At 41.3% G+C, this 21,652-nt stretch overlaps 5 pseudogenes; all 5 read right to left on the minus strand.

Annotated features, from left to right (window-relative positions):
* Positions 1-480: 480 nt before the first annotated feature.
* Positions 481-599, minus strand: LOC128654821 (uncharacterized; annotated as a pseudogene).
* Positions 600-947: 348 nt separating this feature from the next.
* LOC128654820 (uncharacterized) lies at positions 948-1,066 on the minus strand (annotated as a pseudogene).
* A 362-nt stretch (positions 1,067-1,428) lies between these two features.
* Positions 1,429-1,547, minus strand: LOC128654846 (uncharacterized; annotated as a pseudogene).
* A 353-nt stretch (positions 1,548-1,900) lies between these two features.
* Positions 1,901-2,019, minus strand: LOC128654859 (uncharacterized; annotated as a pseudogene).
* A 2,398-nt stretch (positions 2,020-4,417) lies between these two features.
* On the minus strand, positions 4,418-4,536 carry LOC128655119 (uncharacterized; annotated as a pseudogene).
* Positions 4,537-21,652: the final 17,116 nt, after the last annotated feature.

Here is a 21,652-nt window from a genome sequence, read left to right on the forward strand (position 1 = left end):
GAACTGAAGTTTATAACTCTGTAATATTTTGATTGCTTAAGTTTCTATTAAATGCTAATTATTAATAACAAAATACATTAATAAAGCTAATTTTTGTTATTCATCTGGTGTCGGTATAATTAATAGACTGACAGCAACTAAAAGGATTCAGATTTGTTAATTACCTTTCATAAGTTATAGAAAAATGTGTCATTTAAAATTGCACCATTTCACATAATATACTTTTATAGATAAAGGTAATATTCATAACAGGCCTAGAATCACTTGCTAACCCAAAACAAAAAGTATACATAGATAAAGAGTTTCCTGCCCCTCTTTCTGCCTGCCTGCCTGCCTGTCTGTCTGTCTTTACAAAAGATAATTATCTTTAATACAATGGACATTTCTTTTTTTAGTAATTGCAAGCTACAGTTGATTCAATGAATATTGCTACTATCAGAAAATATGACGCATGCTTCACTGCTTTAAAAATTTTAAAAAAGCCTACCGCACCTGCTGTTCCCAGACGGTCTCCCATTCAGGTACTGACCAGGCCTGGCCCTGCGTAACTTCAGATATCAGACGGGATCGGGTGCATTCAAAGAAGTGTGGCGGTAGACATTAGCGCTTCTTCCCAATGCTTTTTGTTCTTGCTCATACTGTCATTCACAGTCTGTAAAAAATTGAAGAGTTAAAACAGGGTTAAAATTTAGATGGCAAATATATAAATAAATTAATAAATAGTGCCAGTAAAGGCCCAGAATCACTTGCTGACCCATGACAAAAAGTATACATAGATAAAGAGTTTCCTGCCCCTCTTTCTGCCTGCCTGTCTTTACAAAAGATAATTATCTTTAATACAATGGACATCTAATTTTTAGTAATTGCAAGCTACATTTGTTTCAATGAATATTGCTACTATCAATAAATATGACGCATGCTTCACTGCTTTAAAAATGAAAAAAAAAAGCCTACTGCACCTGGTGTTCACAGGCGGTCTCCCATCCAGGTACTGACCAGACCTGGCCCTGCTTAACATCCGAGAACAGACGGGATCGGGTGCATTCAAGGCAGTGTGTCGGTAGACACTTAGTGCTTCTTCCCAACGCTTTTTGTTCTTGCTCATGCTGTCATTCACAGTCTGTAAAAAATTGAAGATTTAAACTGGGGTTAAAATTTAGATGGCAAATATATAAATAAATTAATAAATAGTGCCAGAACAGGCCCAGAATCACTTGCTGACCCATGACAAAAAGTATACATAGATAAAGAGTTTCCTGCCCCTCTTTCTGCCTGCCTGCCTGTCTGTCTGTCTTTACAAAAGATAATTATCTGTAATACAATGGACATCCAATTTTTAGTAATTGCAAGCTACAGTTGTTTCAATTAATATTGCTACTATCAGTAAATATGACGCATGCTTCACTGCTTTAAAAATGAAAAAAAAAATGCCTACCGCATCGGGTGTTCCCAGGCTGTCTCCCATCCAGGTACAGACCAGGCCTGGCCCTGCTTAACTTCCGAGATCAGACAGGATTGGGTGCATTCAAGGCAGTGTGGCGGTACACACCCAGCGCTTCTTCCCAACGCTTTTTGTTCTTGCTCATACTGTCATTCACAGTCTGTAAAAAGTTGAAGAGTTAAAACAGGGTTAAAATATAGATGGCAAATATATAAATAAATTAATAAATAGTGCCAGTACAGGCCCAGAATCACTTGCTGACAAATGACAAAAAGTATACACAGATAAAGAGTTTTCTGCCCCTCTTTCTGCCTGCCTGTCTGTCTTTACAAAAGATAATTATCTTTAATACAATGGACATCTAATTTTTAGTAATTGCAAGCTACAGTTGTTTCAATGAATATTGCTACTATGAGTAAATATGACGCATGCTTCACTGCTTTAAAAATGAAAAAAATAAGCCTACCACACCTGGTGTTCCCAGGCAGTCTCCCATCCAGGTAATGGCCAGTCCTGGCCCTGCTTAATTTCCGAGATCAGACGGGATCAGGTGCATTCAATGCAATGTGGCGGTAGACGCTTAGTGCTTCTTCCCAATGCTTTTGGTTCTTGCTCATGCTGTCATTCACAGTATGTAAAAAATTTAAGAGTTAAAACGGGGTTAAAATTTAGATGGCAAATATATAAATAAATTAATAAATAGTGCCAGTACAGGCCCAGAATCACTTGCTGACAAATGACAAAAAGTATACACAGATAAAGAGTTTCCTGCCCCTCTTTCTGCCTGCCTGCGTGCATGCCTGTCTGTCTTTACAAAAGATAATTATCTTTAATACAATGGACATCTAATTTTTAGTAATTGGGGGGGCGGAGCTAGCTATCAACATGGCAGGTCGCACATTTCCAGAGCTCCTGACTTTGTGGGACTTTTCAGAGCCTAACCTTGGACTGGGATGGTATTAAGCAGTATGCATCTTGTGTATATTGCGACAGCCTCACTTTTTGAGGGTGCAGAGTGACTTTAGCACTTATATTGTGTTTGGAGCTGAAGTTTGATAGTTCAAGAGGCCCACGCGGCTGGCGACTTCAGACGCCATTATCAAGGAAAAACCAGTTGGATGCATGAACACTATTCTTCTTTGAAAGCTTAAACACCTGGATAAACCCACTATGGCGACTCTCCTTTATGAAAGTATTGAGCAGGTTATAGTGGCACATTTTACTAGGATGGAGAAAGAGTTGTCTGCAACAGTACGTTACTTTTTCTGTGAGCATCTAACAGCGCAGCAAAGCGACCCGCGCAGACCTATGCAGAAAGCGATAATCCCAGAACCTGCAGCTACAATAGCTAATAGTACCGAGGAGCAGGCAAGCAGAGCAACGAGTCAACTACCTCTGCATTGGTTAAATACACAGACCTGAATGGCTAGCAATCGGATAGACACTGACCTGTTGTATACTGCTTTAACTAGCTGGCTTGATTCAGAACACGATCTTAGACATTGACTTATCTTCAAATGGAACTTAATGCTATTTAAAGCATCAGCAGTCACAACTGGGTCAACCAGCTCTAAAACTAAATCGATTGCCTCTAAATGTGCTTCTTAATAACAAACAGCTGTCTGCCTACCTTTTCTGTGACTGTGTCATTGAGAGTAATATTTTTTCTTTACTCTGTTAATGCAGTTATACCATTGAGGAGTAAAAATAATATATTTTCTATTTATATACAAGCCACGAATGTTCTAGTGTGAGTCTAGAGATATAGCCTTTCATTTGCTCTGATTTCCCTTAGGGATATCTTACAGCCAGCTATTTAACTTTTATGCTACACCTGTATAGTCAGTATAGAGCTATATATGACCTCCTGGTATATTTATCATTATGATATCACATATTAGTGCGGGTGGCTCCACATCCTTTCCCCCCCCCATCACCTTATAGTTCCCTGATTACTTACTTTACAGTCAGGAACTAAATGCGTGGTTTCCTTGAAATATACCACAATTAATTACACTTGCATCAATAGTTCTAATTCCCACAGTATTATTTCCCGTTGTTGTGACCGGTGGTAATAGTGATTGAGACAAAGCCATTCTTGGTTCTACTTTTGTTTGCAAGATTGGCCGTTTAAAACAATCTATATAGTGTGCTCTTATAGTATAACTCTAGCAAAGGGTATATGTATTTAAACAATAGATATTATATGGGTACTCGTCTAAAAGATGTTGGGAACTGGCGCCAACCCAAGGGCCCAGGGTGGAGCTAGATTCTAGACATATCAGATTAAGAATAAGGCCTTTAACCTTTTCATAAACTCATGTAATGATATCTATGTCTGATTAACTATTGGCTATACAGTCTTTACATCACTTGAAGCTAGTTATGTTGTACTGGGGCTCTGTTGCTGTCCCAGGTTATATGTATACAGATATAGAGCTTCTTATCTAGTTTAAAGTTACAGACGCAGCACAATTCTGTTACCAACCGATAACATCATCAGTTTTTTTTTTAACTTATTTCTAATTATAATGCATGTGGGATATTCTATCATTAATATTCTATCATTAATATCCTATCATTAATATCTTTCAGTTCAAGAAAGCTTGTTCTTTTGTGTGAATATATAAATATATTTGTAATGCGAGTAATTACAAGTCTTCTCTTTTTCCTTTTCTTCTTATGTAACAACATAGAAAATGTGAGGTCTCTTTTCTTGTTTATCATTTTGCCTACAATGCTGTGCAGTTGCGGATCTGATTGTATAATGTGACAATACGACTGATATGTTTTTCTTTTCTTTGTATGCGATTTCTTTATCTCAATCTGCCTGTTATTTTGTATATTTGACCTCAATAAAAATTATTTAAAAAAAAAAAATTTTTTAGTAATTGCAAGCTACAGATGTTTCAATGAATATTGCTACTTTCAGTAAATATGACACATGCTTCACGGCTTTAAAAATGAAAATAATAATTCCTACCGCACCTGGTGTTCCCAGGCGGTCTCCCATCGAGGTACTGATCAGGCCTGGCCCTGCTTAACTTCCGATATCAGACGGGATCGGGTGCATTCAAGAAAGCGTGGCGGTAGACACTTAGCACTTCTTCCCAATGCTTTTTGTTCTTGCTCATGCTGTCATTCACAGTCTGTAAAAAATTGAAGGGTTAAAACGGGGTTAAAATTTAGATGGCAAGGGGGAGCGGAGCCAACTGTCTAAGAGATCGGTCACACATTGCAGGAGCTCTGGCTCTTACTTCAGAAGAATAGGAAAAAGTTATGATTTAAGAAATGCTATCACTGTTTTATTGATCACCTATTAATGCTTTCTACATAAGATGCTTGGCTATATGGGTTTGAACGGCTTAACAGCACATTTCAGCTCCTTTGGAACTCAGGGCGTGGCTTTGCAGTGAGAGAGATACAACAAGCCTTTCATTTACGAGCAAGGGAAATGGCGGTCGTGGAGGATTGGGAGGCAACAGCTTTTGGCTTTATAGAGGCCTCCTCCCAGTTTCTAGAAGCGTTTGTGACAAGGATCCACGCAGAGAAAACCCGCAATGGTCTGCCTGCTAGCCAAGCCATACAACGATGCGGAACACATAAGAATGGAGAGCACTCAATGGACATAGCTGCTGACAGGTTTAACGCAGAGGCAGAAGCAATACAGCAGAGCGTACAACTTATTCAGCAGAGTCTAGCGCAAAGATGGAGGGCAGTAGCCCGGCAGAAAATATACTCCTACCTTGCTCCTGTAACACTCTATTTCAGTGATAGTAGTGGCGGTCCGGGAGGGATTTTAGGGCCTAATTGGCAGACTAGCATACATGCATTGCATTCAACTACTCTAGCGGAGATATCGGGTGAGCCCAAGAGCATCAGCAGTAATGTGAGACTTCTTTACTTATTTATATTGTCAGACTTGCCTTTGGAACCTCTCATGATGAACGACATTGTTAGCAGAAAGTTGACTACTAAAATCAATCCGGTCATTAACGAGCTTGCAAGATCTGGAATGGGCTAAACCGGATAGATCCACCGAAATTGTCTTTATGGCTACCTGTTTGGTGATCTTTAAGATTATCACATTTGGACACGAACATACTATTTTGCAGTTTGTTTATATTCTTTAAACACCATTGTATTCTGTTGACATGCTAAACTTTGTTTTAATATATACTAGTTAAATTGTCTTGTGTGATGACAACAATATCTGTAAACTCTAATAATAGATAGGGGTGTGAAGGCTTTTTTACTACAGGGCCGCTCCATTTCACTCACACGGGGCAGTTTTATGTTTAAGTTGTTCATAGCCTATTTACACCCACTGAGATATTAATGGAAATTAAATGCAATTCTATTTCTATGTACTCCTGTGTATATTTCAATGGGGCTAGATTATCACCCCGCTAGTTATTTCCCAGTTCTCAAGGAGACCTTTTTCAGGCTTGGGCTTTAGACATGTTGTCCATACTTCATATATGGGTGTAGAGCTCTCTTAATAAGTTCACACGTTTCTCTAACATGCCCCATACCTGAGTCACTGGCATCTAATAAGCTATCATTCTTATATAATTACTTGAACTCTTTATTGAAACCTCACTGTGCTAGTGCCCATGTTAAGTGCAGGATTTTTAAGATGACTTATCTACCCTAAATGGAGTGTGAGATTTATTAAGTTTTTTCCTTACGGGCCCTGTAAATTTGCTAGACTTCTTTAAAGCATTGTTAGCCTTTGATCTGTCACAGCAAGCCTCATTTGGTGGTACTGTCTTTTGTTTGTGTACATGACATCTTGCTGCCAGTGGCCGGGGCAGCGTGATGCCTATACTTTACAAATATATAGCTCCATAGCATAGTTTCGGACATAGTTTTGCACCATAATGCAAGTTAATGTAAATGAGTAATGTTCTTCTTTTTTGCTTTATGTTAAAGTTCCGGACATGTTTCCAGTATTCTATCTACAATTGTGGTATAACCACGGCAAATGCATGTGATTTTAATATTAATTTTATTTGACCATATTTTCAGGAGTGCTGTAACCATACTACTTACTAATGCCTATCCTGTGTGCAGATTTCCATTACTCCAGGATGCCTTGTTTTCTGACGCAGGCTGGGCCTGTGATAGCATTTAGGTGTACATTTTCTCGCCCTTATATTTAATACTAGAACTGCATAACCCTTGTTACCTGCAATATCTTAGGCTCCTAGGTCTCAGTGAGCAGAATATAGCCTTCGCCCAAGCCCAATTAGTCTCCCGCATAGATATAATGCTTTGCTCTATTGTAACCTGTTTACTCTAAGGCAGGACGCAGTGGCTTATTTTATCCTTTTTAGCAATGTGCGACTCTCTGATATACCTCATCCAATCTACTCAATTTCCCACCTCCTCCCCCCCATATTCTCATACAATATACCTCCTGCAGGAGGGTTCACTATGCGGTTTTTCTAGCTTGTACCGCACCCTAACTACTATCTTTATATGTTCATCTTGCAGTGCACCATAAGATTTACCATAGTTCCCCTTTATGGAATAGCAGGATTGTTTAACATTTGCATCACTAATAATTTTTTCATAGCTAAATTGTCTTCAATGGCAGCTTAAAGGGATTAAATCTGGTTATATTTGCATGTTTTCCCCTGTTATAATTCCTAACAGTTTGTTAATATAAAATTTAAAATCTGAGGTAATGTCATGTCCCTTTAACTAGTCTCCTCCTATTTTCCCTATATAACCTCACTTCCTTCTCACCTCATTGCTTGATTATTTTGTTGCTTGCATAGCTGTGTCACTCTCATTCTAGCTACTATTTTTGTCAAGGCATTTGTTTATCCTTGGAAGGATATTTCGTGCTTTACTTGCTCATTGGAACTTTGGTGCTACCTTCACTTGTGGATTCAGCTGAGTATTTGCTCTGTACTATGAGCTGTTGTTTACCTGCTTGTCCTCTCTTCTCCTCCGTTACGCTGATCGGGATTTGCCGGATCTACATCCTGACCGTCTTCATCCGCCTGCACGCTGTGCTGAACTCACGCTGCTTCGTTCCAGCTCCTGTACGCTGTGCCTAACACACGCTACACAATCCAGCTCCTGCACGCTGTGCCCTCACATGCCACTCAATAACTGCTCCTGCACGCTGTGCCAAACTATCGCTGATCTAATTCAGTTTCTACTTCAACATCCTGGAACTCCTCTTGGAAACTACTTTCCGGTAACCTTCCTGCAGCATCTTGGGGCCACGCAAGTATATTGACTGTGACAATATTGTATACTTACCTTGCCTTACATCATTAACGCTCCCATTGCTGCTTATGCTTATTAACCCTTGACTATACTAGCACATGTTACCAACCTGGAACTCTGCTCATTCATTTACTTGCAACATATATATGAACCACTTGCTGTTCTCTATCAGGCTACCAAGGATTGTTTCCCTTTTATATATTTAAGCCATACTATATATATATATACTGGGAATTGTTCATTTCTAATAACTTGCTGTGTTGTTTCAGTACCAATTGGTTAAGTTCCATATCATTTGGTGTCTGAATCTTCAGCTACAACTTATGACATTTTCTATAAATATACAGAGTGTTATAAAAAACATTACATAATAATCAAGCCTGCAAATATAAAACAACTGCATGATGGATGCTCAAGCTGTGCAGAAAGAGATAGATACTTTAAACCATAAAGTAGACTATCTAGCCAGAGCACTTACAGATCTTCAAATTGAAAATACTACACTAAAAAATATAGTTAAGGATATGACCGCATCAAAACTATCAGAAACTCCAGAGCCTCAGATTAAACCCCCAGCTCTGTTCTCTGGCAAAAGGAGTACCTGGATGACAACATCTAAAAAGGCTTTATAGTTCCATCTGTATCACCAGCAGCAGCAGGTTTATTTTTTTGTTATTAATAAAGATTTATAGCTAAGACCCATTATTGATTACAGCGCACTTAATGCCATCACAGTAAAAAATCGTTATCTTGGACTTCCGGTAGGCGGGCTTAGCAACTAGCAGCACGGAATGAGAGCTCCGTTACCTACAAACACCAATAAGTTATTATAGCCCCGCAATTTACCTCCGTGATCGAGGAGGTGGAGACAGAGGACTGCGAGAGGGAAGCCTCCCTCACTGCCGAGAAGCAACTTTGGACATAGTTAATGGCGCGCGCGCCCGCCATCTTGGACACAAAAAGAAAAATTACACCTTAACATCTAAACCCTAGCTACCTAATCTGCTCCATACTGAGCCGGAGACAAAGGTTACCTCTGAGCAAGGAGCGGTGCGCACATGGAAGACACTTCACCACGCTGACGGCACATCATCCGCTGTTCAGCACGAGCACCACTTCAGATTATTTACCCCGCAGGAACTGTTCTTACACAGCCGGAGTGCCTGCCTTGAACTCCTTTGCACTTGAACGGGCTGTACACAAGTAACGGTGGGCAGCTGTGTGGAGCAAGACCGGCAGTGATTGTATTTACAGCAGGGTAAGCAGCTACTATCTTAGTCGCACTTGGCCTCACCTGCCCCAAGGCCTACTGTTTATTTACCGGACTGCTTTACATGATCCCTTAGCTACAGAACGGGGACTTTACATACCCACACCTGGGGAAAAGACTTAGACCTACAATAGTTCTCCAGGGCTATTAACTAGCAAATACAGATTTACAGCTTCCTAGCCCCAAACCCTTTACTATAATTCCTTCTGCCAGACCTCAGTAACAGAAGGCCTCACCTCATTTTTGCACACGTGCAGTTCACCCACGCTGCTCCCACATCACTGGGACACCTAACAGAGCTCAGGAGAATATTGCTAGCCACAATCGGGTTAAAGCAAGGAGCCTGCTGAACCACTTTGACCGCATACAGCTTCACATCGCTGTATATAACCTGCAGAACCCAGGTGGGGGAGCATATTGAGTGTTGTTTGAGGAAGGTGCTGGGGGACCAACTAAAGAAAACAGGCTACAAGCAGTAACAAAGTGAGGGTGAACCTGGTGATTGGGGTTTGTTTTCCTGGGCAGCCAACCTTCTACAAACAACAAGAGTAACACCTAAGCAAAATAAATATAGGAGCTGCACTGCTTAAAAAGGCTCACAGTATCAGAGACACTTCCAGACCTTAGAGACCACTACAACTTCCACCAATTTAACTCTTATACAAGGCACCTTTGACAGATAAGCCCAATCCTTATGTGATAATCCCAGCATTTCTTACTAATACAATATAAGCTCAGCAAAAGGTGACCCTACCTAACAGAAAAGACATACCTCCTTGCATAGCTGGGACAAACACTACAGTAGCTACCTCTCCAGCTGCTTCAAGCCTTACTCCAGGGGATAACCCTCACCCGAACACAAAGAGGAGACACACTACGTCACCCCTTATGAAAGTGGACAAGTATTTCAAAGTGTCAACAACACAAGCCATACCTATCATGGCAGGCAAACAGAAAGCATCAGACAAAAATAAGAAACAAACAGCGGAGACACAACCAGAGCCATCCACTCCCGCCCACAGAGACATTAGTCTAGAACCACCACCAGACTTACTTCAAGACCTTAAAGCTTTCTTCCTCCCCAAAATGGACACATTGCAGGCGGGAATGGACACTCTCACTACTGAGATCCGCCAACAGACTCCAACATGCAGAGCAGAGGATATCTGATGTAGAGGACTCTCAGCACACCTCCTCCATAGCTGTACAACGATTAGAACACCAGAATTCCTCACTACAAGACAAACTCGAAGACCTCGAGAATAGATCCCACCGCAATAATCTAAGAATTGTTGGGGTCCCAGAATCGATTAAAAACAAAGATCTTCTGGAGTTTACAGCCTACACGCTACCTAAGTTACTGAAGATGGACCAAGAAACTATGCCTCTAGACATAGAGCGAGCACATAGAATTGGGCCTGATCACCTACCTGCCAGGCTCAATAAAAAACCGAGACAGGTTATCTTCAAGCTGCTCAGGTATCAAGAGAAGATGGCAGTCCTGAAAGCATACAGATCTCAACCTGACCTCTTCTTTGAGGGCCAAAAGCTCCTCCTCTTTCAGGACTTCTCTGCTGAGGTGGCTAGAAAACGCAAGGAGTTTGCTCCCCTTTGCTCTAAACTTCACTCCATGGGCCGTCAGGCCTCACTTCTCTACCCTGCTAAGCTGAGATTGGCGACACCTGGAGGTGCTAGATTTTTTACGACCCCGAAACAACTACAGGAGTTCCTTGACACGGAAGCCCACCATGAAGAAGGCTGAAAGGAACAATCAGTCCAACCTTTTGCACCTCATCTTATGCATTTGATAAAATGGAAGTTAGGACACTAAGATCGCTGATCTTATTCAACTTTAAGTCTAAGTATTTGTTTTCAAATGTTATGTTTCTAATTGTGTTGCTCTCCTCTCTTACTACTGTTACATCTCCCAATTTGTCCCTATTTCAATCCCATAAGAGATTAGAGTCAATCTCCCACTTAATCCATGGACGTTACTCAAGCTTCTCAGTTCTGAGTGGGAGAGACTTGTTCTGCCCTTTCCCTTCTCCCCTCCCTCCAGCCCACTATGTTATACATGTTGCTAATTGCCAAATTACCAAAAGTTTCCAGTTCGGACACCTGTTGTTTAGGTATTTACTTCCCAACGGCCTGGATTCTTTCTCCAATGTTCAAGAATGTTTATGCTTGAATGTCACTTAGGTTCAAACTTAACTAACCATCCCCTCCATGAGTGCTTCCTCGCTCACTTAACTTTAAGTATGATTGACCTATGCTACCCCTCCTTCTCCTTCCCCCCTCCTAATTCCTTGCAAATCCTTGCCAGTTTATTACAATTGTACTGTTTTACCTTCCCAGATCATTTGAGGAGCACCCGGATTCCGCCCGGACACCTCAAGGTGAAACGATTGGATAGTAAGTCAAAACCACCCCTTACAATATTCACTTCAGTTTCACACATCTTGTCTTGCTCTGACATGCCTCTCTGTTTACCTCCGAACCCCCATTCTGACGTCCTCATCATCCTCAACCTACATAGCCTGAGACAGTATAACTCCGCAACTTATACACCCACTTCTAGCTACCTAGCACATTTACCCCCTACCAGTTAACACCATGTCGCACTTGCTTAAAGTGGTCTCCTGGAATGTGGGAGGTATTACCTCCCCAGCCAAACGCAGCATGGTGCTACAGCACCTGAGGCACCTACATGCAGATGTCGCTCTTTTGCAAGAGACGCAATCTCACGGAACCTGAGCATGGGAAACTACAATGCCGTTGGGTAGACAAAGTCTTTTACACGCCCACCGAAGGAAGGAAAAGGGGAGTAGCGATACTTGTCAGAAAGGGACTTTCAGCACATTTCCGCCCCATCACAATAGATCAGAGAGGCAGATACATTATAGCCAATCTGTCCGTAAATGACCAATCTTACATCTTAGTAAACATATATGGCCCTAATCAATTGAATCCTCAATTCTGGCACACCCTTCAGACCATCCTGACGATACACACAGATAAACCATTACTGATAGGAGGAGACCATAATCTAGCGCAAGATCTACCACTGGACCGTAGGGCTGACAATCACACAAAACGACAGGAGAAAATCTATGCTAAACAAAGAAAAAAAGAGACGACAATTATAACCGCCTTCAAAACCTCACTAATCCTCATAGACCCATGGCGCGCCCGTCACCCGACCAGGAGAGACTTCACATGTGTCTCAAAAACGCACAAAACACTATCACGCATTGACTACTTTTTATGTTCCCAACAACTATACCCGCAAATACAGCAAACAGAAAATCTCAGACATCATAATTTCAGACCATGCACCCATCTGGTTGCAACTTGGCCCTAGACCCACAACTCTTACCCACGACAATTGGAGATTCCCTACCTACTTATACCATAATACTGAATTCAGGCAACACTTAAAAACTCATTGGGGGGAATACTGCAATTTCAACATACAACATTTTAACAACCCAGGAGTGTTTTGGGGAGCATCTAAGGCGGTCATGCGAGGCCAAATCACTAGTTTCACAGCGCACTATAACGCCAAGCGAAAAAAAATAGCAACTGCTACCGCAACAGACATAGACATAACTACTATGAGAAGAAGAAGTTGAGAGAGGATACCCTGGCCCAACAGGACCGCCTTTTCCAGACACATAGAAAGGGAAGGTTCTATAGATTTGGAGACAAAACAGGGAGACTGCTAGCCAACATGGTTAAGTTGATTAATCCGAAATCCCTTATCCCATCCATACAAGTCCAAGGGGCTTACCATTCAGACACCCAATCCATTACAAAAAATTTTTACATTTCTACTCCACACTCTACACAGCTCACCCAAGCACGCAGAGCAACAAGGATCATTTTTGGGATAAAATTACCCCCCCCACTCTTACCTCGGAAGACCTAGAGAAACTCAATGCCCCAATTCAAACGTCGGAAATCTTGAAGGCAATTAGAAAGATCAAATTGGGAAAAACTCCTGGCCCAGACAGATTGCCAATCGAATACTATAAACTCTTACAACAGGAACTTAGTCCCCTTCTGGCACAAACTTTCACGGCATACTTACAGGGCTCACACATGCCCCCAGCTGACTTCGCGGATGCACTCATGTGTCTAATCCCGAAGCCAGGTAGAGACCCGACGCTTCCAGCATCCTACAGGCCAATAGCACTCTTAAACAATGAATACAAATTATTCACCTCTGTCTTGGCAACTAGACTAGCATCAGTATTAGGTACAGTCATACACAAAGACCAAACCGGTTTCATGAAACACCGCTCATTGGTTGCCAACATCCGAAAAACCCTAGCTGTTATAAACCATTATTGGAGGGGGAGACAGGGAGATAACGATAGCAATCAAACTGATCGAGAGACACTTGGTGAGGCGTGCCTCCTCTCTGTCGACGCCGAAAAGGCGTTCGACAGGGTGGAGTGGGACCACCTCCTGATCACTATGCAAAAATTTGGCATAACTGGAAATTTCCATAATCTTATACAAACATTATACCATAAACCACGCACCTCAATAATAGTAAACGGCTCAGTATCTCATCCTTTCTATCTTGAACGGGGAACAAGGCAGGGATGTCCTTTGTCCCCCCTCTTATTCAACCTGGCCATAGAGCCCCTAGCTATATATAAGGAATATGATACCAGCACTACAGATTAGATCCCACTCAATGCACCTATCACTATATGCAGACGATCTACTCCTATACGTACATAACCCGTCCATTAGTATTCCTAAACTGGTCTCCATATTCCATCAGCTTGGAATAATATCAGGATATAAAGTAAACCTGGACAAAACAGAAATGACCTACATCACTAGAACAGGTTCATCTACATCAATGCCAAATACACTCAGGGTCACAGACGGCTCATTCAAATATTTGGTCCTCCGTTTACATGTAAACCCGAACTTAATTTATAAATTAAATATCCCACTGGTGATCACGCAAATCAGAACACTTCTACAGAACTGGGCTAAGCTGCCAATTGCTTTGTCGGGCCGAGTGAGCTTAATTAAAATGATAGCAATGCCCAAACTGTTATACCCTTTACAACTGCTCCCCTTTATGTTAACGCGGAAAGACTTGGGGAACATTACTAGCGCTTTTGACACATTCGCGTGGAATTCGAAGAAACGCAGAATTAGCAGACTGAAACTAGCACTACCCTTTGACAAAGGGGGACTGAAACTCCCGAATGTGGAGTGGTATAATTGGGCGACGTTAGCAAAACTGGTCTTTGAGTGGTTAGCACGTACATCAGTTTTTAATGATGAGCATCTTGAAAGATCGCTAGCACATCCGCTTCACTTAGCGTTCCTGCCACATGCCCCCTTACATACACTTCCTGATCAGATCAGAGATAATATCCTATTGAAAGACCCACTCAGAGCTTGGAAAAAGTTATGCAAGCACTGGAAACTCTCTCCTGAAATCACTAAACACCTTCCACTACAGGGCAACCCCACCTTTCTTCCGGGTATGACCACTAGAACCCTTGCCATATGGAGAGAAAGGGGACTAACTGCAGTCTCACAACTGATTGACCCGCTCACGACTAGGATACTCTCACTAACCCACTTACGAGACAGATATGACCTCCCAAGACACAGTACATTTGCATACCTTCAGGCTACTCACTACATGCAGAAGTTGCTCTCTGAGGGACTTTGTGACAAAATCAATACCCCGATTGACACTATCTGCTCATTGACTAAACAAGGGCTACATTCTATCTCATACATTTACGGTTCAATCTTGGAGGGAAAAACCGCAGAGACCCTGCAGCACTTAAGTGCCAAATGGAAACAACATACTGATATTGATGTCACTACAGATATGATCACTGACAGTTTTAATCTAGTAGCGAAAAGTACACTTGCAACCTCACATAGGGAGACACATCTCAGATTTATACACTTGAGTTACATAACTCCCCACTTGCGAGCCAAATGGATCCCAGAGGCACTGGACATTTGTCTTAAATGCTCCTCACCTAGACCAGATGTAAAACACCTATTTTGGAGCTGCCCGAAAATAGCCCAATACTGGGGTAAAATCCAGTTTTGGCTGTCAAAGATCTGTGGAACCCCTATAGTTCTTACAGTTCAAGACACCTTTTTTCTTAGGGGACACACAAGAAGTACCTCACATGACCGCCTACTAAACATCACCATACTGATAGCTAGAAAATTGGTTCTACGGCAATGGGCCGTGAGCAAACCACCACACATCTCCCAACTTATTAGCTCCCTACACGCACAGGTGCTGATCGAACAGGCTGACGTTAAAGGAGACCTAGAAGCATGAATCAAAGCCTTCTGTACAAAATGGCAACCTTATTTACTGTCCTTGCCAGCCAATAGGTATACCCAGATACTGGCACCCTTTACTAATAGCACATATATCATGACAGAAAGACTAAAGGGAAACTGGCCTGTGAGAAACCCGAATAACGACTGATTCCAAGAACACCCCCCCTTCCCTCTTCTACTTTCTCCTCCCCACTTTTTACTTTCTCCTCCTTGCCTTACTCTACGTCTCCGCACTAAGAGATTCGCACACACGGAGCATTTTGACACTTATCATGTTTCACAGAGGGCGGACCGGGTGCCTCCTCCTCTCCACATACTCATCGTACTTATCAGGTTTGAGAGAATACCAGGTATATCAGCTTCTCTTTAAGGTTATGAACCTAGTTACCTTGTTCTGAAAAGAAATACATGTTTGTATGACCCTTCTTGTAATGTCCAGGTGAGAGAGTGATATGATCTCTCATCCCCATATTTTCCTCCAACAGCTCCCCCCCTTCTCTCTTCACTAATGTCCCCCCCCCAACCCCCTAGCCTCATCCCTATCTCCCCCCTTTTCTTCTTCTTCTTCTCTCTTCTTTTCCCAGTCCCCCCTCCCCCCCCCTTCCCTCCCCAGTTTTTCAATAAAAAAAGGTAAAAAGAGTGCCCGGATGGGTGTTTTCCACTCCAGGGACACAACGGAACTATATGCATCCTATGATGTCAATACTATGTAAAATGTGAATATCTCTGTATGTGATTTACCTGTTGTGGCGCACCCGTTGAGGGTTTTCTCAATAAATAAAGATATATAAAAAAAAAAAAAAAATCGTTATCCTTTACCACTCATCCCCGAACTACTTGAACGCCTTAATGGTGCTACCATATTCACTAAACTTGATTTGAAAGGAGCCTATAATTTAATTAGAATCAAGGACGGGGATGAGTGGAAAATGGCTTTTAGAACGAGGTACGGTCTTTTCGAGTACAGAGTAATGCCTTTTGGGCTCTGTAAGCCCCTGCCACTTTCCAACACTTCATCAATTAAATATTTAAGGATTTATCTGATGTATGTGTCATAATATATCTTGATGACATCTTAATCTATTCCAAAAATACACAGGAACACATAAAGCATGTAAGATGGGTTCTAACACGCTTGCAAGATCATAGGCTTTTCGCAAAAGCAGAAAAATGCCAATTTCATGTACAAAGAATAAAATTCTTAGGTTATGTCATTACCCCAGACAAGGTACAGATGGACCCAGAAAAACTATTAGCAATTCAAAATTGGCCCAGACCCACTAACTTAAGATCTCTACAGCGTTTTTTGGGTTTTGCCAATTTTTATCGTAGATTTATTCATAATTTCTCTATTAAAGTTAAACCTCTCACAAACTTAACAAAGAAATATGTTAAATTTCACTGGACACCTGAAGCAGATCAGTCGTTTAATTTCTTGAAGGTCTGTTTTTCTACAGCTCCTATTTTAAGTTTGCCTGATCACACTTGTCAATTTGTAGTAGAGGTTGATGCTTCAGACACTGGCATAGAAGCAGTTCTTTCCCAAAGAAAAAATGAAAAACAGCCCTTACATCCTATTGCCTTCTACTCTAGAACACTACTCCCAGCTGAGGTACATTATTCAGTCGGTGACAAAGAACTATTGGCAGTTAAGTGTGCATTAGAGGTTTGGAGGCATATTCTAGAGGGCACTGACAAACCTTTCTTGATATACACAGACCACAAGAATCTGCAATATTTAAAACAAAACAAAACCCTTTCATCCCGCCAAGTACGTTGGTCTTTGTTCTTCGATAGATTTAATTTTCTCATAACTTACAGACCTGGTAAAATGAATATTAAAGCTGATGCATTATCTCAACAAAATAACAACAAACCGTTAGTTAACCACTCCATACAATTGATACCCACTCATAAAATAATTGGGACTCTGAGTACCTTTGAACTTGACTTTCTTATAGCTTTACAGACTGACGCAACACCTATACATAAACAGCTAGTTAAAGAGTCAACTGGCCTTTATCCGTTTCGTAACAAAGTATATGTACCACAATCCCTTAGACATAGAATTCTCCACCACTTCCATGATATCCCGCTATCTGGTCACCAAGGCATACATAAAACCAAGGAACTTTTACAAAGGGATTTTTGGTGGCCTAAAATGGCTGAAACTATTTGGAATTATATCATAACTTGTGACACCTGTGCGAGATACAAAACAGAGAAGAGAAAACCTAAGTAAATTGAGGACTCGCAAGGTTAAAGGGCTAAAGAAGAGACGAGCAAAAAAGATGGCAACAGAGGCTGAAGACATAAATGCAAAGAAGATAAAGCAGAATTAGGCAGATGAGTGTTGGCACTTGTCATTATTAATACCAGATGCTTTTGCAAAGCATTTATATATATATATGCTCCGTGACTGGACTCTTGTTGAATGACTGTTCCCAGGTGACATCTGGGTCAACCATAAACAAAAAACATGCAGCACAATTCTGAGAAAAAATTATTTTACGTGATTCTCTGATCCATTTAAAACTTATTTCTGGTTTGTTATGGAATTGCTTACTAGTGATGTCGCGAACAGTTCGCCGGAGAACAGTTCCCGGCGAACATAGCTTGTTTGTGTTCGCCGATGCGGGCGAACATATGCAATGTTCGATCCGCCCCCTATTCATCATCATTGAGGAAACTTTGACCCTGTATCTCACAGCCTTCAGACACATTTGAGCCAATCAGCAGCAGACACTCCCTCACAGACCCTCCCAGCTCTTGGGCAGCAGCCATTTTAGATTCATTACGATCCTGCTTTCTTAGTGAGAGGAGGTTTAGTGCTGCTGCTGCTGACATTATAGGGAAATAGATAGCTAGGCTAGTGTATTTAGTGTCCACTACAGTCCTGAAGGACTCATCTAATCTTTGCTGTAAGGACAGCACCCCAAAAAACCCTTTTTAGGGCTAGAACTTCAGCTCAAAAAGCCCTTTTTAGGGCTAGAACTTCAGTCGTTTTTTTTTTTGTTTTGTTTTTTATTTGCATTTGCCTGGCTGTCAGCCTGTGTGTGAGGCTCACAGCATATACTGTGATTAGTGCCACCACTGATATCTGCTTAACATTAGTGTAAATTTAAACAAAAAAACTTTTAAATCATTTTGCTAGTGTAATCTAATTTCATTTTCTATCAGGCCTGTGTGTCAGGCTTACACAGCATATACTGTGGTTAATTGCTGTGCCAGCCACCCCTCATATCTGCTTAACATTATTGTAAATTTTAAAAAAACAACTTTTAAATCATTTTGCTAGTGTAATCTAATTTCATTTTCTATCAGGCCTGTGTGTCAGGCTTACACAGCATATACTGTGGTTAATTGCTGTGCCAGCCACCACTCATATCTGCTTAACATTATTGTAAATTTAAAAACTAACGCCTAGATTTAGAGTTTTGTATTAGAGGGGGTGCATTAGCTACGCGTGGTTTATTTCTAACGCACAGAGGCCTAGATTTGGAGTTTGGCGGTAAAAGGGCTGTTAACGCTCCGCGGGCTTTTTTCTGTCCGCACCATAAATTTAACTCTGGTATCGAGAGTTCAAACAAATGCTGCGTTAGGCTCCAAAAAAGGAGCGTAGAGCATTTTTACCGCAAATGCAACTCTCGATACCAGAGTTGCTTACGGACGTGGCCGGCCTCAAAAACTGATCGGAACAGCCAATAGAATGCGAGCTCAATCTGATTGGCTGATTGGATCAGCCAATCGGATTGAACTTGATTCTGATTGGCTGATTCCATCAGCCAATCAGAAAATTCCTACCTTAATTCCGATTGGCTGATAGAATCCTATCAGCCAATCGGAATTCGAGGGACGCCATCTTGGATGACGTCCCTTAAAGGAACAGTCATTCGTTGTTCAGTCGTCGGTCCGGATGGATGTTCCGCGCTGGAGGTCTTCAGGATCCTGCCGCTTCGCTCCGGATGGAAGACCATAGAAGATGCCGCCTGGATGATGACTTCAATTGGATGGAAGATCCTCTTCTGCCCCGCTTGGATGAAGACTTTGACCGGATCATGGACCTCTTCAGCCCCCCGCTTGGGCTTGGATCAGGACATCGGAGGAGCTCTTCAGGACGGATCGGTGAACCTGGATGGTGAAGACAAGGTAGGAAGATCTTCAGGGGCTTAGTGTTAGGTTTATTTAAGGGGGGTTTGGGTTAGATTAGGGGTATGTGGGTGGTGGGTTGTAATGTTGGGGGGGGGGGTATTGTATTTATTCTTTTACAGGCAAAAGAGCTGAAATTCTTGGGGCATGCCCCGCAAAGGGCCCTGTTCAGGGCTGGTAAGGTAAAAGAGCTTGTAACTTTTTTAATTTAGAATAGGGTAGGGAATTTTTTATTTTGGGGGTCTTTGTTATTTTATTAGGGGGCTTAGAGTAGGTGTAATTAGTTTAAAATTGTTGTAATATTTTTCTTATGTTTGTAAATATTTTTTTATTTTTTGTAACTTAGTTCTTTTTTATTTTTTGTACTTTAGCTAGTTTATTTAATTGTATTTATTTGTAGGAATTGTGTTTAATTAATTTATTGATAGTGTAGTGTTAGGTTAATTGTAGGTAATTGTAGGTAGTTTATTTAATTATTTTATTGATAGGGTAGTGTTAGGTTTAATTATATCTTAGGTTAGGATTTATTTTACAGGTAAATTTGTTATTATTTTAACTAGGTAACTATTAAATAGTTCTTAACTATTTAATAGCTATTGTACCTGGTTAAAATAATTACAAAGTTGCCTGTAAAATAAATATTAATCCTAAAATAGCTATAATATAATTATAATTTATATTGTAGCTATATTAGGATTTATTTTACAGGTAAGTATTTAGCTTTAAATAGGAATCATTTATTTAATAAGAGTTAATTTATTTCGTTAGATGTAAATTATATTTAAGTTAGGGGGGTGTTAGTGTTAGGGTTAGACTTAGCTTTAGGGGTTAATCCATTTATTAGAATAGCGGTGAGCTCCGGTCGGCAGATTAGGGGTTAATAATTGAAGGTAGGTGTCGGCAATGTTAGGGAGGGCAGATTAGGGGGTTAATAATATTTATGATAGGGTTAGTGAGGCGGGTTAGGGGTTAATAACTTTATTATAGTAGCGCTCAGGTCCGCTCGGCAGATTAGGGGTTAATAAGTGTAGGCAGGTGTCGGCGACGTTGAGGGGGGCAGATTAGGGGTTAATAAATATAATATAGGGGTCGGCGGTGTTAGGGGCAGCAGATTAGGGGTACATAGGGATAACGTAGGTGGCGGCGCTTTGCGGTCGGAAGATTAGGGGTTAATTATTTTAAGTAGCTGGCGGCGACGTTGTGGGGGGCAGGTTAGGGGTTAATAAATGTAATACAGGGGTCGGCGGGGTTAGGGGCAGCAGATTAGGGGTACATAAGTATAACGTAGGTGGCGGTCGGCAGATTAGGGGTTAAAAAATTTTAATCGAGTGTCGGCGATGTGGGGGGAGCTCGGTTTAGGGGTACATAGGTAGTTTATGGGTGTTAGTGTACTTTAGGGTACAGTAGTTAAGAGCTTTATGAACCGGCGTTAGCCAGAAAGCTCTTAACTCCTGCTATTTTCAGGCGGCTGGAGTTTTGTCGTTAGAGCTCTAACGCTCACTTCAGAAACGACTCTAAATACCGGCGTTAGAAAGATCCCATTGAAAAGATAGGATACGCAAATGGCGTAGGGGGATCTGCGGTATGGAAAAGTCGCGGCTGAAAAGTGAGCGTTAGACCCTTTAATCACTGACTCCAAATACCAGCGGGCGGCCAAAACCAGCGTTAGGAGCCTCTAACGCTGGTTTTGACGGCTACCGCCGAACTCCAAATCTAGGCCAGAGTTTTTTAACGCTGGTATTTAGAGTTTATAAACAAACTTCTAACGCTACTCCTAACGCGCATATTTCAGACGCGGAATCACGCCCGCATTAGACAGTCTCCCATAGAGATCAAGGCAGATCAAACAAACACGCTTTTTTCACCTAACACTCGATCTCGCGAGAAATACGCACTGCTCGGTCATATGACGTATACCACAATGCACAACAACAACACACCGCAAATGTCAGAACAACAATCACAAAACAAAGCACACACGCATTACACGTTCACAAACGGGGAAAAACAAAAAAATAAATCAAAATAAAGGGAATACGCATATACTTTACGATACGGAAATACAGAAAATAACAAAAAGGAAAAATAAATGCACACTCATACACAAGCAAAAACATAATTTATGTAAGAACTTACCTGATAAATTCATTTATTTCATATTAGCAAGAGTCCATGAGCTAGTGACGTATGGGATA

This window comes from Bombina bombina, chromosome 3 (assembly GCF_027579735.1).
Source record: "Bombina bombina isolate aBomBom1 chromosome 3, aBomBom1.pri, whole genome shotgun sequence".
NCBI classification, from domain to species: Eukaryota; Metazoa; Chordata; class Amphibia; order Anura; family Bombinatoridae; genus Bombina; species Bombina bombina.